Source organism: Pygocentrus nattereri, chromosome 3 (assembly GCF_015220715.1).
Source record: "Pygocentrus nattereri isolate fPygNat1 chromosome 3, fPygNat1.pri, whole genome shotgun sequence".
In the NCBI taxonomy this organism is placed as follows: domain Eukaryota; kingdom Metazoa; phylum Chordata; class Actinopteri; order Characiformes; family Serrasalmidae; genus Pygocentrus; species Pygocentrus nattereri.
Genome location: NC_051213.1, coordinates 30143511 through 30157506, shown reverse-complemented (window position 1 = coordinate 30157506; position 13996 = coordinate 30143511). Strand labels below are relative to the sequence as shown.

Here is a 13996-nt window from a genome sequence, read left to right as displayed (position 1 = left end):
GCAGTCCCATTTACAAGTTAATACTGACAGTGCCCCACACTCAGTTCTCCTGTGTTTCTTACAATAGTTAAGTCTTAAAAGTCTCAGTCATCACTGGTGATAATAAATAACGCTAAAATTGTACACTCACCAGCCACTTTATTAGTTACACTTTTCTTTACATTTACATTTGTTCTGTTCATTTGCTTGTTAATACAAATAGCCAACCAGCCAATCACCTGGCCACAACTCAATGCATTTAGGCATGTAGAGGTGGTCAAGACAACTTGCTGAAGTGCAGACCGAGCATCAAAATGGGGAGGAAATGTGATTTAAGTGACTTTGAGCGTGGCGTGGTTGTTGGTGCCAGACGGGCTGGTATGAGTATTTCAGAAACTGCTGATCTACTGGGATTTTCACACATAACCATCTCTAGGGTTTACAGAGAACGGTCCGAAAAAGAGAAAATATACAGTGAGTGGCAGTTGTGTGGACGAAAATGCCTTGTTGATGTGAGAGGTCAGAGGAGAATGGGCAGACTGGTTCCAACCTTTTACTAGCAACTACCTAATAAAGTGGCCAGTGAGTGTATATGAATTTTCTCACTTGTACCTCAAAACTGTTCTGTTAGAATTGTGTTCACAAATACAAAACACATTTGTGTTTGTAAATATGACGATTTTGATTTGATATTATAATTAAAATCTTATTAGTGTGTATTGTCTAAAAAGAAAAACATCTTTTACATTTTTGCATTGTCTGTATCATTTCTTGGCCTCTAAACAAATGGAAACACTGTGTAAAAATGGTGTAATTACTAATCACACAAACACTTTTTAACAGCCTAACAAAATAATAGCAATAATTCTCAGTTTCTAAAGGTTAAGTTCAGGATTTGGGTAAAGGAATCAAACAAGCCTCTGACTTTTTTTCTTTCTGCTTGTTTAACAGGTTTGTCTGGTCTTTGCAGGGTGTGGAGGAGAAACAGGGAAAGTTATCAAATCTGAATTCCCCAACACAATCCTCAAGCACCTACTGTATGCACTGCACAGAACCTATGATCTTCATTTTGACTTGCATGCATGCAGAGGACCTCCATATGCACAGTGCAAACATGAACACCCCCCATGAAGACACATTCCTCCCTGACACACAGAGCATTTTGTTAGCATTCACAGTGAAAAAGCTTGCTCCCTGTTTGACTGCCAGCATGGCAAACTGTGCTCCACTGTAGAGGCGTGACGCTTAACACATCGTTGTGGAACGCACGCCGCACAGCCCACAGAGAGTGACTTTGATTGACTGCTACCACGCGCATCAATAACAGGTATGGAACTCATAATTTAAAGAAAAATAAACTAAGGCTCATTTGGTCGCACGTAATACATGGAGTAAATGTAACTCCTCAGGATGGTTATGAAACTTCAGGCTGCAAATGGAATTAATGAAGATTTTAGACTGCAGCCACTGGTTTATGGCTTTTCTCTTTGTTCTCTTTCACTCTCCAGTCCCAGCATCCTCTATTTCCCTCCATATTCTGTCTATCCCTATCTCTCACACCACCCTCCTCTCAGCACTGTTTGATAATGGTAATGTTGGCCGTTTCCCAGAGGATGCAGAACTGTGCACTGAAGCCCTGATTGAAAGCAAAGTCCTGATATCCAGCTGTTGCTACAGGCAAGCAGGAAAGGCAAGAGGCAGATTATCATGCCTGCACTTCAAGAGCTTCTTCTAAGGTAACTTCTACAGCTCATGCATCACAATTCCTACATCTGCAACTGCTTCTAAGCAAGAAAAAAATAGGACAGTTGACAGAAGTCTTTGATATGTGTGTTCATTCAAGAAAGACCTGTCACCAAATTCTAGCTCTAGCGAACTATAAATGACATATATGCTGTAAAATATCCCATATTTTGTCATATATGATGGCTTCTACTCATCACATAAAACCATTACAAAAAAATTCATAATAGTATTTACTATTTCTATAAGCAGTGGCTGCATAGACTTGTCAACTAATAAATCCACTAGCTGGTGCCGTGGACAGCAGTCAACTAGTTGAGCAAAGTGACTAAAAACTGTGGTAAAAACTGCAGTGAAGAGTCAGGAGAAGTGAACAGAAATCAGTTTTTCTACTAAACACAAACAACAAAGTATTAGCATGGAAATACTACCTATTCCACTACAAGCTATTAAGACTGCGATGAAATACAGGCTTGTATGTCAGACCAGGTGGGTTTTGAGAGTTGCAATAGTAAAGGGCAATTTGTCTGTCACCCAAAACATCCTATCACAAACCGTTTACGCCAACATGCACAGTACATTTTTCTGACATATTTTTAAAGCCATTAAAAACACAAGCGCGCCAACTGAAAACTCTTCTCACTTGGACTGGGCCTCACGTGATGTTCGCTGTCATGGTAGCGTTTACTGTGGTTCTCCACACATGTGCGTCATTTTGGATCAGATTACTTGTAGTGTGCATGTAAACTAAGATTTTCCATCAAACTGTTGAAAAGAGTGAACAGATAAACACCTCAGTCTAAATCTGTAATCGGAATGTATTGAATCAAATTGGCAAAAATCTTTGCATATAAATATAACCAATGAAAACAAATTCGGAATAAAACCACAATGATATTTTGTCTACTTACTACCTATGGTTTAAAACCCAATTCAGCATTGACTTTTTAAAATGGGATATCATGAATGTTTCCTGGCTCAACAATTAGGCCTGTACCTTGCTCTGAAAGGCTTTTTGCTGAGTTGATATAAGTGCTTATATACTATGCTAATAGTTATAACTGCTGATAAACAACGTTTCCCACTGGACACCACATGGGACAACGCCAGTTAAAATTCTTCATAAGATGCAGGTTTCTGAGAGGTGTGGTAGAGAGCACTTTACAGCTGACTGTCTTGTGTACCTCTGTAAGAGGACCAGAAGCTGAAACTCATTGACATACAACAAAAACACCTCTGGAGGTGTTTTCACACCTCAAGCCACAGTATCTACTGCCCCGATTAGCAAAATACTTTTCACAAACGTCCGAGACAGGGTAACGATGACTTGTTGACTATTTTTTAATGATGACGATTTAAAACACAAAACAAAACAAAAAAAAAAACAGACAAATATACCACACACCTTAATATTTTAGCATTTGGTAGGTCAAGGTTACTAAAATAATACTGCTTCCTGCTTTGCCCTTCATCGCATTATATAAACAAATCTATTATTGATATTCCAACTCCCCATCATCCCCAAGCTGCAATGGCAACAAAAGGGACCCCACCAGCACATTAAAATGTAAGTACCTGAAAGAGACCCAAAAGATATACAACACAGTCATTCTTCTTTATTACTTATTATTTATTAATTACTTACTTAAAATACTTTTTTGATCTCTCTACATTAACTAGAAAAAACACTGCAATGGAAGTGAAAGCACAAAGTGTGATTGCTGTTTTTTCTGTTAAGTTAATAGTATGAATATGCATCCAATTACCTTACACTTACGCTCTAACAAGCATACTGCCTTTAGTTATAATGTATTCAGTGAAGAAGAAAAAAAGCATTGGCCTCAATAAAATGCATTCAAAATGCCACTTTTAGGCCACACAACATATTCTATGTATTCATGTAGGTCATAGAGCTGTGTTGTCTGTCCAGCAGGTTCACTGGCCATTCTCAGACGTCCCTGATGCTCTATGGACATTCTGATAAATTACTTCCAACAAGTCTTGACTGCACGCCACTGACCTAGAGGCTAATAAACACATCTATGCTGCCAGCTAACATTAGTGATACAGCATTACCCACAACTGGTCAAACGTTTTAATTTCACAAAAGAAATGTCAGCCAGCTACTGAGAACAGCTTCAAACATGTTCCATGTCCAAGCGCTTCTAGTCTTAAAATTAACTTCCACTTTCAAGATGCATCATCAGATAAGGGTTTTCCCAGTGATTGCCTGGGTTAATCTTGCCAGGAAATGTACTGCAGCACCGCAGCAGAGGGGAATAGGCATGGTTACAACAAATGTAGTGATGGTTAAATTTAGGGATGCATGAGCATGATGAGACTAGAATAATACCAGCATCACTGACAGATATTTTAAAGTGACATTTGATGATGTATTTACTGTAGTTGAGCACTTCTCCATAATGGTAATTAAAGTAAATCTAATCTCAATTGCTATGTTATATATATATATATATATATATATATATATATATATATATATATATATATATATATGTGTGTATATATATATATATATATATATATATATATATATATATATATATATATATATATGCGCATTGGTCTTGTCATCAGCAGAAATGTATATGAAAAATATCAGCTATCAACATCAGCCCACAGTTCTCATATTGCTGGATTTCTGATTACATTTTTTATTGTGGCCAGAGTGCGCCAGTAACCTACTAATGACCTAATCTGAATAAACATTTGTGTAATACGAATGTTGGGCACACATTTACTTAACACATTAAAGACTTTATTGTGAGGTCAAATAATGTCCCATTACATGTAGTTTTTCCACTGCATGGTGTTTGTCAGTTATGCCATTGGCTATTTGAAAATTACTATTTTTGCACAAAAACTGAGAGATGGACTGTCATCAGTAACTGACCTGAAAACTTATAACGATATCCAATCCTATCCACAAAGGGCCGGTGTGGCTGCAGGTTGTCATCCCAGCAAAACAGGAGAATCGGGTCAGCCCCTGCTTAACCTGAAGCCACATCAGCCCAACTGTGTATAAGATTAGACTAGGGGTGGGCGATATGGCTCTAAAATAATATCACGATATTTCAGGATATTTTTGCGATAACAATATTTTTGGCGATGTGACAAAACACTGAATAACATATTATTAATTTCAAAAACATGCTATTGCAACAAAATAAATGTTAGCATTTTATTTCGTATAAATATGTTTCAAATATTCAGTAGACACAAAAAAAATTATTCCGATTGAGATATTAGTCGGATTATTAACAGATTATTAAAACGCATGTAAATGTGGCTATCAGCTGTTGAGTACTCTTTGCGGTATTGGCCACGTTTAATAGAGTATGGAATGGAATACGTCCATGTAAACTCCTATACTAGACTATTCCGATTGAGGCCATTTGGAATGCAATTTCTATCCGATTGGATGAGATGGGTAAACCTCTAAATAATCCGTTAAATAGAAGAATAATAGCCGTGTAAACGCCTTAATCCGATTACACTCCAATCGGAATGTGCAAGTACTCTCTACGCATGCGCGTCATAGCGAAAGGCTTATACCGTTCAACATGGCGGGAGCAGAAATTGGTCTGCAGAGGAGACGAGGTTTATACTCTGATCTTAAAAAGACGGCGGTGGGACGGATGTCCAGCTTATGTGTCTCAGAACACAACGTCTTCCTCTCAACATCATTTTTAAAGCCATTAAAAACACAAGTGCGCCAACTGGAAACTCATCTCACGCTGACTGGACCTCATGTGATGTTTGCTCTCATGGTAACGTTTACTCTCAGCGCTGCTCCACGCATGTGCATCATTTTGCATCGGATTAATTGTAGTGAGCACGTAAACAAAGATTTTCATCAGACTGATGAATAGAGTGAGAATAAACACCGCAGTCTGAGTCTGTAATCTGATTGTATTCAATCAGATTGGCAAAAGTCTTTGCGTGTAAACACAGCCACTTTTTATTTTCCTCATACTCAATTGTGTGCTTCTGCTTGAGGTGGTGAAACAGGTGAATTGTGTTTCCTCCTTTTGTTGTTACAGGCTTCTTGCATATCTTGCATATTACTGTGATCTGTTGTACATCTGAGATTTTATAACCAGACCACCTCCACTCTACTGAAGTCACTCCCCTTTTTGGGAGAAACTCCACCACAGAGCTGCTTTGTGCCATAGCCACTTCTTTCTGTTCCAAAATGACTCCCGCAACGAACGTACGCCATGCGCATGACGTCATTACGTCAACAAGTCAGAATATCGCTGTTATCACGATATGGATTTTTTTTTATCGTTTAGAAAGTTATACCGGTATTATCGCAAACGATACGATATAGTACATCCCTAGATTGGACAGTCCTGACTAAGGCCTGACAAAAATAAATGTCACTGTATAACACTGTTCGTTTCACCTTTCTATGGATGGTTATAACACCTTGACATTTGTCCGAAATGCCAGTGCTCACTAAATTAAGGAGAGTTCATCTAATTACACAGAGCTCCTCATAAAATAAGGAATAAATATAATTAACAAAACATATTTAGAAAATAAATACAATTTGGTCATAAAAAGTGCATGGTCTCTGTGATAGAATTAGCCATCGTTCACCAACATATACCCAACAAGATTAAGGTGTGGCTCATGAAGTCATGAAATTTGGAAGCAGCATTAAAAGTGTTCCTATTCACTTATGACATCCTGTCATTTTTTGTGATAAAGGTCCTGGATATAATGAGCTGCTTTCTGCACAAATGCTCATTAGATCAGGACAAAGGCTGTGTAATGTATCGATTCTATTAATTACAAACAGGCAGTGAGTCAGCGTGACCCTGCTGTTTGGTGGTCCTGTGGCCCGAGGGAGGTAGCTTCACCGTGAGTCAGCAATCTAAGCAGGCACACTACAGCAGCATCCCCATCCCCCTCACCTCTGTCTGTCTGACTCTCCGTCTCTCCCTCTCCCTCCCTTAATACTGTACTGACACTCCTCTATGAGTGTTTCTCAGTCATACGCTTCTCCTGCTCTGCTCACTTTACCAAGACCTTTCCTCCAATGTGAATGAAGTGAGAAGGTTGAGGCATGTAAACATACACCTGGGGTGGGTGATGTGGCAAAAATGTCATATCAAAACACTTAAGCACATCTTCACGATACACTGACACAATCCACTAGTAGCACAATGTTTTATATTCTATATTTCACAAACTGCACTGCAGGAAATCCAAATAAACAAGACTACTTTTGTACTACTTTAGTCTTTCCAGTGTTCTTGAGAAATGGATATCCACAGTATGTTATAATATACAACTGTTTACAACTGTTTAGTACAACAATATTAAATCACAATGACGATAAAATATCATCACATTAGCCACTTCTACACTCACCCAGACCTAAAGTGCTATTTCAAGGACAACACATTGCTTAGTCAGCTAACTTTAAACGTATTTTGAACTATCTCGGGTTTTCAGTTAATTTTACCATGCTACATGGTAACTTATGTCCAGGACAGGTTAAGTTCGGAACCATACCTGTACCTTGGACCAATGAGGGATAAGCTTCTGACCAACCAGATTTCTGAACAAGGTGGACCCTTCTGGTTCTGCTCGGGTCACTTTTTTTTTTATGTGAAAATCACCGCTTATCAGAGAAGGAAACAAATCATACTACATAAATATTGAGTATCCAATAAGCTGTGGTGGCAGCATTGCTTTGCCATTACAAGTGCTTTACTTTCGCAACTCAACTCCCTATGTCTCACACAATTATCACACTTTTATGCACACATGCATGAGGATTTATCACAGCCTGAGTATCTAAACCTGTGTCAATAGAGAAAGTTGTTAACCACTGTGGTAAAACACATGCTTTGTTAGACAGGCCCCTCAAGATAGTGATTCTGCTACATCAATTGTCGAACTAGAGAATTAATTATACTTGATCATGGCAACGTTCAGTAAAGTACACTTGTCTATTTATTTTAATATTTACACGCAATTTTACTAAAATATTGCAATTCTTGAAAAAAAAAGAAGCTAAAAACATACAGCTTTATGTCTTTATTATCTATACTCCACTACTGTGCAAAGACTTTCCTAATAACAAGCGTGCTTTTAGAGAGAGGAGAAGACTAAATTGTATGAAAATGCAAACCGCATTCTTTCCTAATGCTCTTCAGCTTACGACACGTTATCCTACACGTGCCATAATGACAGAGTCATCATCAGGAATGGCGGACAGATGAGATCACATTAAGATTGGACACGATCAGATTAAATGACAAAAAAGAGAAAGTGGATGTATATAGTCCACACACTTAAATTGCTCCAACATGAATAAACTGGTATATCGACCGCTGGTCTAGAGGGACAAAAATCTCTGCATCTACCAGTATGACCTCCATTTAATGATTTAAACTAAGGTCTTCAGTCATCAATCTTCCTCTTTGATTTAGATGGTTATTCCCCAAAGCATTCATTGGCACAGCTGTCTGTCCTTTCCACCGTTTAAAAAACGGTTTGGCTTCATAATTTATTATGAAATAATAAATGAAGAACAGTAAAACTAACAACAGACCTAAACATAAACTAAACCTTTAAAATAAGCTTTCCCAGTCAATATGGCTGGTTTCCATTGAGAAAGAAATATCTAAACTTCTAGGGTACATGGCTGCATCACCACCTGTGAAACATTACACTGCACTTGGGGGGTAAAAAATACTATTAAATCACAAAGCTTACCCGTAAATAACACATTACAAAATACATTAAAACAAATATCTTGAATGTAACTGCACATCTAGAGGAAGAAGAAGAATGTACATGTTCTTAAAGAATAAAGAATCAAAAAGTAAACTGTGTGATTTAATTCATTTAACTTAAAACGACATAAGAAAGAAAGAGTAGGCACCAACAAAACAAATGACACTTTAATCTGACACCAGAAATACATGTCCAAATTGCAGGCCAAACTGTAATCACATTAGAAAATGATACAGAAATATGAACAGCATCACAACCAAAAAATAAGAAGCTGAGGTCTCATTTTCATTGAGACAGTGTTACAAAATTCTTCCATTCAATTCATACCTTGATGAAATTGCTCAATTCATTTGCTCCCTGCACTTTGGGCTCTGGATTTTTGGCTGTATTCCTGAATGTTGCAATAACATTAACAGTTTCAGTTGCTGCTTGCCTGCTGCTATAGTTATCACTGCATTTTAACAACAAACAATGTAAACATTGTAAATGAAATAAGGCTAAAGTTTGTGATGTGACCCCCTACCATTTCCCCAAAAATGATATATTAAACCACCAAAACACACATTTCTACATTTCTCCCTTAACTCTCCCACATAACCAGGCTCAGGGGTTAGAGCCTGACAGCACTGATCTGTAATCCTGCTGGCAGCGAAGAGATTGGTCTGATGTAAGACCCAATCTATGTCCCTGGGTCCACGGTTAACTAACATCTGTGTTTTAGAAGGTTGCTGGCAATATGGACCAGTGCACAATCCGACACTCAGTGACAGTAACGAGAACATGCATGAAGAAGTAGCCACAGCTCCCAACAACAAACGGGGAGTGGCGAAAAACAGCCAGACACTCATTTACCAAGCCACGGAGAGTTTGCTGGGCTTGCAGAGACCCACCTAAATCCCTTCTGCTACACCACTTCACTATGCTGAGCCCGACCAACTAGCTGGCCTTAACTTTACTAAACTTTTCCTGAGCTAAACACAAGCAGAGAACAGAGACCCTTCAAAAAGTGTAGCAACCCACTCACAACTGAGCAGATAGTATACTTCACGAGAGGGCTGTGGCCGTGTTATTGTCCTGTTGGAACGGCACTACAAAAAAAAAAAATCACAGTCTTGCATAACTTCACGGACAGCCATATCTTCTGGGCCGTGTCACTCTCTGGCTCATTGAGACCTGAACCAGCTCACGCTAGCTCGCCCGCTAACGCTAACTCTCCACTACTTCAGCGTCCCATCCAAAGTCAACATCACAAATTAAACAGCAGCTCGCCACCAAACCTTATGTAACACCCCGTACAACGTCTGTGAACTCGTCACGTTTACTGGCTCAGTATAATTTGTTTAAACTCACCGTTTTTGCACTGTTTTTTGACACTTTCTCGGGCGCCTGCGGTGTCGTTAGCCCAGCGATGATCCGCCCTCCGCTGCTACAGCGCCTCCTTAGCGACCTAACACCTAGCCCCGCCCTCTCTGACAGAGTCACCCAATCGAAGCACTCAGAATCCAGCTGACAGCTGTGTCGTCCAATCGAAATAGAGAGCAGAGTGAGTTTGACAGGTGGTGACGCCTATATGAGCGCTGGCCGTGTTCAATTGAACCTCAAGGTTGTAAACTGTTCGTGAAAAAACGGTGCTTGGGCAGACGTCATGCTCAAGAGCCTATGCAAATATATTTTTTTCTAGTTTATCTCTTTTTCTGCCCACTTATAAACGCGGGATGACATCAGTTACGTTAGACTGTGTTACACTTTTCTGTACATCGTTTTATGAAGAGCCGTAGGAAACTCTTTCTCTAATATTGAGTTAGCAACAACGTATTTTCAGTCACCTATAGAGGTGAAAGTGTGCGCTGCTGATAGTTTTCGTCGTTGAGTCCAGCTGGCGCGTGCTGAACGCGGCCTGGTTCACATCCACAGCCCCGCAGCTCACAGAGCTCCACATGACAGACAACCGCAACGTACAATGAGTGACTTCAGCTCCTTTTACGGGACAGCGGAACCCCAGTGACTGTCAGGAGCTCTCAGCGAACTGGACAAGCCCGCAGTCTGTGTTCACACTACGAAATCGCCGGGCTTGTTGAGCAGTGTGAAACGGGGAGACTTCACTGCAGCAAATGCAAACAGACAGTGATAAATAAAATCATCTCGCTGAAGCTGAGCCTGTCGCTTCTTCTGGTGCAATGGCGTTGACAAATCTAAACTACCCACGTTTGCTCCCGGGGTTCTTCTGACAACACCCCTAGCAAAAAGGGGCCTATAGTATAAATAATGGTTCTTTTAAAGTTTTTCATCATAGAGAAGTACTACGTAACCCTGCAAAGAAACAGAAATGCGTCCAAATGGTGTTTGAGTTGTCACGGATTTATATAAAAAACTGCTTTTTTAAGGGTGTAGTTCTTGTAAGGAAAGAGCACTACAGATTACAGGTAGTTAAGTATTTTTCTTCCCTACTCTTTAAAATACAAGCAGGCCTGGATAGAATTGTGACAGCAGTAAAGAACAACAAAAAAGTGAAAAGCAAGAGTGCATTGAATTGTCCTTATCAAAAGATAAGTAGTAATACTGTAAGAATTATGTAGCACTGTATAAGTGGGTAATGCTGTCTCCTCACAGCAAAAAGGACCTGGGTTCAATTCCTGGCTGGGCAACCAGGGTCCTTTCTGTGTGGAGTTTACATGTTCTCCCCATTTCTGCATGGGTTTCCTCTCACAGTCCAAAGACATGCAGTCATGTCCAGGCTGTATCCTGCCTTCTGCCCAGCGACAGCTGGGATAGGCTCCAGCACCCCCTCATGATCCAGAAGGATAAGCAGTTTAGATGTGTGTGTATAATACCTCAGGCGTCATAGTGGCTAAGTGGGTAGAGCTGTCAAGGAAAGGGTTTTTTCCTTGCCTGTTCTCCTCATGTCTGCAAGGGTTTCTTCCAGGTACATCCCACAGTCAGGCCACACTAAATTGCCCCTAAGTGTGTGTGTGTGTGTGTGTGTATATATGTCTGTGTGTCTGCCCTTCAATGGACTGGTGACCTGTCCAGAGTGTTTCCTGCCTTCTGCCCAGTGACTGCTGGGATGGGCTCCAGCTCCCCCCATGACCCAGAAGGATAAGCAGTATAGAAATTGTATACGTGTCTGTGTACAAGTTGTTAGTTGCTAAAATAATTGCTGATGAAATGTTAAAAACATGCTTGAACATCTAACAAAGGAAACCAGTGAGCTTCAGACTGCAATCCCCCTGCTTTAGGTGACAAAGTCAAATGTCCAGCTTAAAAACTTCACACTGGACAGCAGAGTTGGATAGACTAGCCTAAACTCATACACATGTAAAAGCATTAAAATGACATACCAGATCACTAAATCGCTTAAGTACTGAGTAACTTATAGCACTCAGTAAAACTTCTTAGTACATCCATCATCTGTCCACGCAGGAACTGAAGCAGGGCACTGATTAGGTATAAGTGTTTTGTTTTTTTTGCTATGTTGTTTTTCCTCATCTTTGTACATGTCAATTGACTTTATCTCAGTCATGCCATCTTCATGGGCCTGTCCGCTGTGGCAGTGTTCTTTGGCCCATGATAATAAGATTTATATTTTTTTCTTTTGTTTGTGTTTCTTTTATCATCTTTGTAAATCTGAGCTGACTCTTTTTAACAGACAGCCCCACACCATAATCCCCCCTCCACCAAACTTTACACTTGGCACAATGCAGTTAGACAAGTACCGTTCTCCTGGCAACCGCCAAACCCAGACTCGTCCATCGGATTTCCAGACGGAGAAGAGTCACTCCAGAGAACACGTCTCCACTGTTCTAGAGTCCAGTGGCGGCACTTTACACCACTGCATTCAACGCTTTGCATTGCGCTGGGTGATGTTAGCTGCTCAGCCATGGAAACCCATTTCATGAAGCTCTCTACGCTGTTCTTGAGCTAATCTGAAGGTCTGAAGTTTGGAGGTCTGTAGCGATCGACTCTGCAGAAAGTTGGTGACCCCTGCGCACTATGCGCCTCAGCATCCGCTGACCCCGCTCTGTCATTTTATGTGGCCGACCACTTTGTGGCCGAGTTGCTGTTGTACCACTGACAGTTGACTGTGGAATATTTAGTAGTGAGGAAATTTCATGACCTGACTTGTTGCACAGGTGGAGTCCAATCACAATACCACACCGGAATTCACTGAGCTCCTGAGAGCGACTCATTCTTTCACTAATATTTGTAGAAGCAGTCTGCAGGCCTAGGGGCTTGGTTTTATACACCTGTGGCCATGGAAGTGATTGGAACACCTGAATTCAGTGACTTGAATGGGTGACTGAATGGTTCTGGCAATATAGTGAATCTGTCTATTGATGGATTAGACAGATGGATGGATGGGTGGTTGGGAAGGAGCCGCTACACAGCCCTGAGCACCACATCAACTTTGAGTTCTTGAGATGCTACAGGCTAACATATATCATCGCTATGGTAAAATGTATCTAGCTGAGAGTTTATGAGCACAATGAGCACATGACGATAGTAAACTGCAAACCCTGTATTTAATTTGGCGTGAGAACCGCTCGTTATGTTGCTGGCTACATCCGCGAGCTATAGTCTCGCTCCAGTAGCTACTCAGTCTAGGCTACAGGCTCCGGAACAGGCAATATTAGCGATTAGCGAAGTTAATAATAAATTATGAATTGAACAAACTTAAACAGGGTAACTGGAGTCAAATCGGTTTATGGAAGAGTAACAGTAGTTGGAAGAATGGAGGAATGGGGAAGGAACAGAAAAGGAAAAGGTGCATAACAGGATAGATGGAAAAACGGAGCAATGTTTTGGTAATATTATTATATTATACTTAATATATATACATATATATACACGGAACCGAGTAAACCACCCACCTCTGCATAACAATGCTACTCCAGCAGTGAAGCTGTAATTGTGGGTTTTGCTCAGGACTAATTTGGCCTCATCGCAAAGATTTTTGTGAGAAACACAGTTTATATTTCACACAATGCCAATATTACAGTTTATATTCTGCTTTCACTAAAACTGTCTTACCACTATTCCGTAACTGCAGTTAACGCCATAATAACGCCGCAGACGGTCACTTTCTCAGTGTGCTGTGTGAACACGCCCAGGTCCGAACATCGCCGTACTCGCTCTGCACGTTACATCAACGCAGACTCGCAGATTTGCCCGAACAGAACCGCATTATACATTAACCACGTCACAGTTTTCCACACTGAAAAAACTGGAATCACATTCTGAAGTCTCTCCCGGAGGAACGTAAACCAGCACAAGCGGAGCACGCATGTGTGACCCATCAGAAGCCGGAAAGTACCGTGTTTTTCCTTTGAGGCACTAACAGTGGTGTAATGTCGCCATCTGGTGGACACAATGCGTCCCTACTGGCCCCACCCTGCGGCCTGCTCGCTTTCAGACAGCTCGTGACGCTTAGTTGTTTTTTAAAAGTTTTCTATTGATAAATGGCTGGGATGTAAAGTTACGGAGCTACACGGAGCTAACT

General features: G+C 40.5%; 1 protein-coding gene across 13 annotated transcripts in view; it reads right to left on the bottom strand.

Moving 5' to 3' along the window:
- The window catches only part of LOC108436089 (microtubule-associated protein 4), a 108683-nt gene extending 94930 nt beyond the window's left edge, over nucleotides 1-13753 (bottom strand). For 11 of the 13 annotated variants that reach the window (XM_037537151.1, XM_037537157.1, XM_037537155.1 and 8 more), the window contains exon 1: nucleotides 9850-9959. The gene's annotated coding sequence lies outside the window, so the exon portion shown is untranslated. Of the gene's footprint in view, nucleotides 1-9849; nucleotides 9960-13527 lie in introns of those variants that run through there. The other 2 variants (XM_037537153.1, XM_037537152.1) reach the window with 2 other exon arrangements.
- Between the last annotated feature and the right edge of the window lie 243 nt (nucleotides 13754-13996).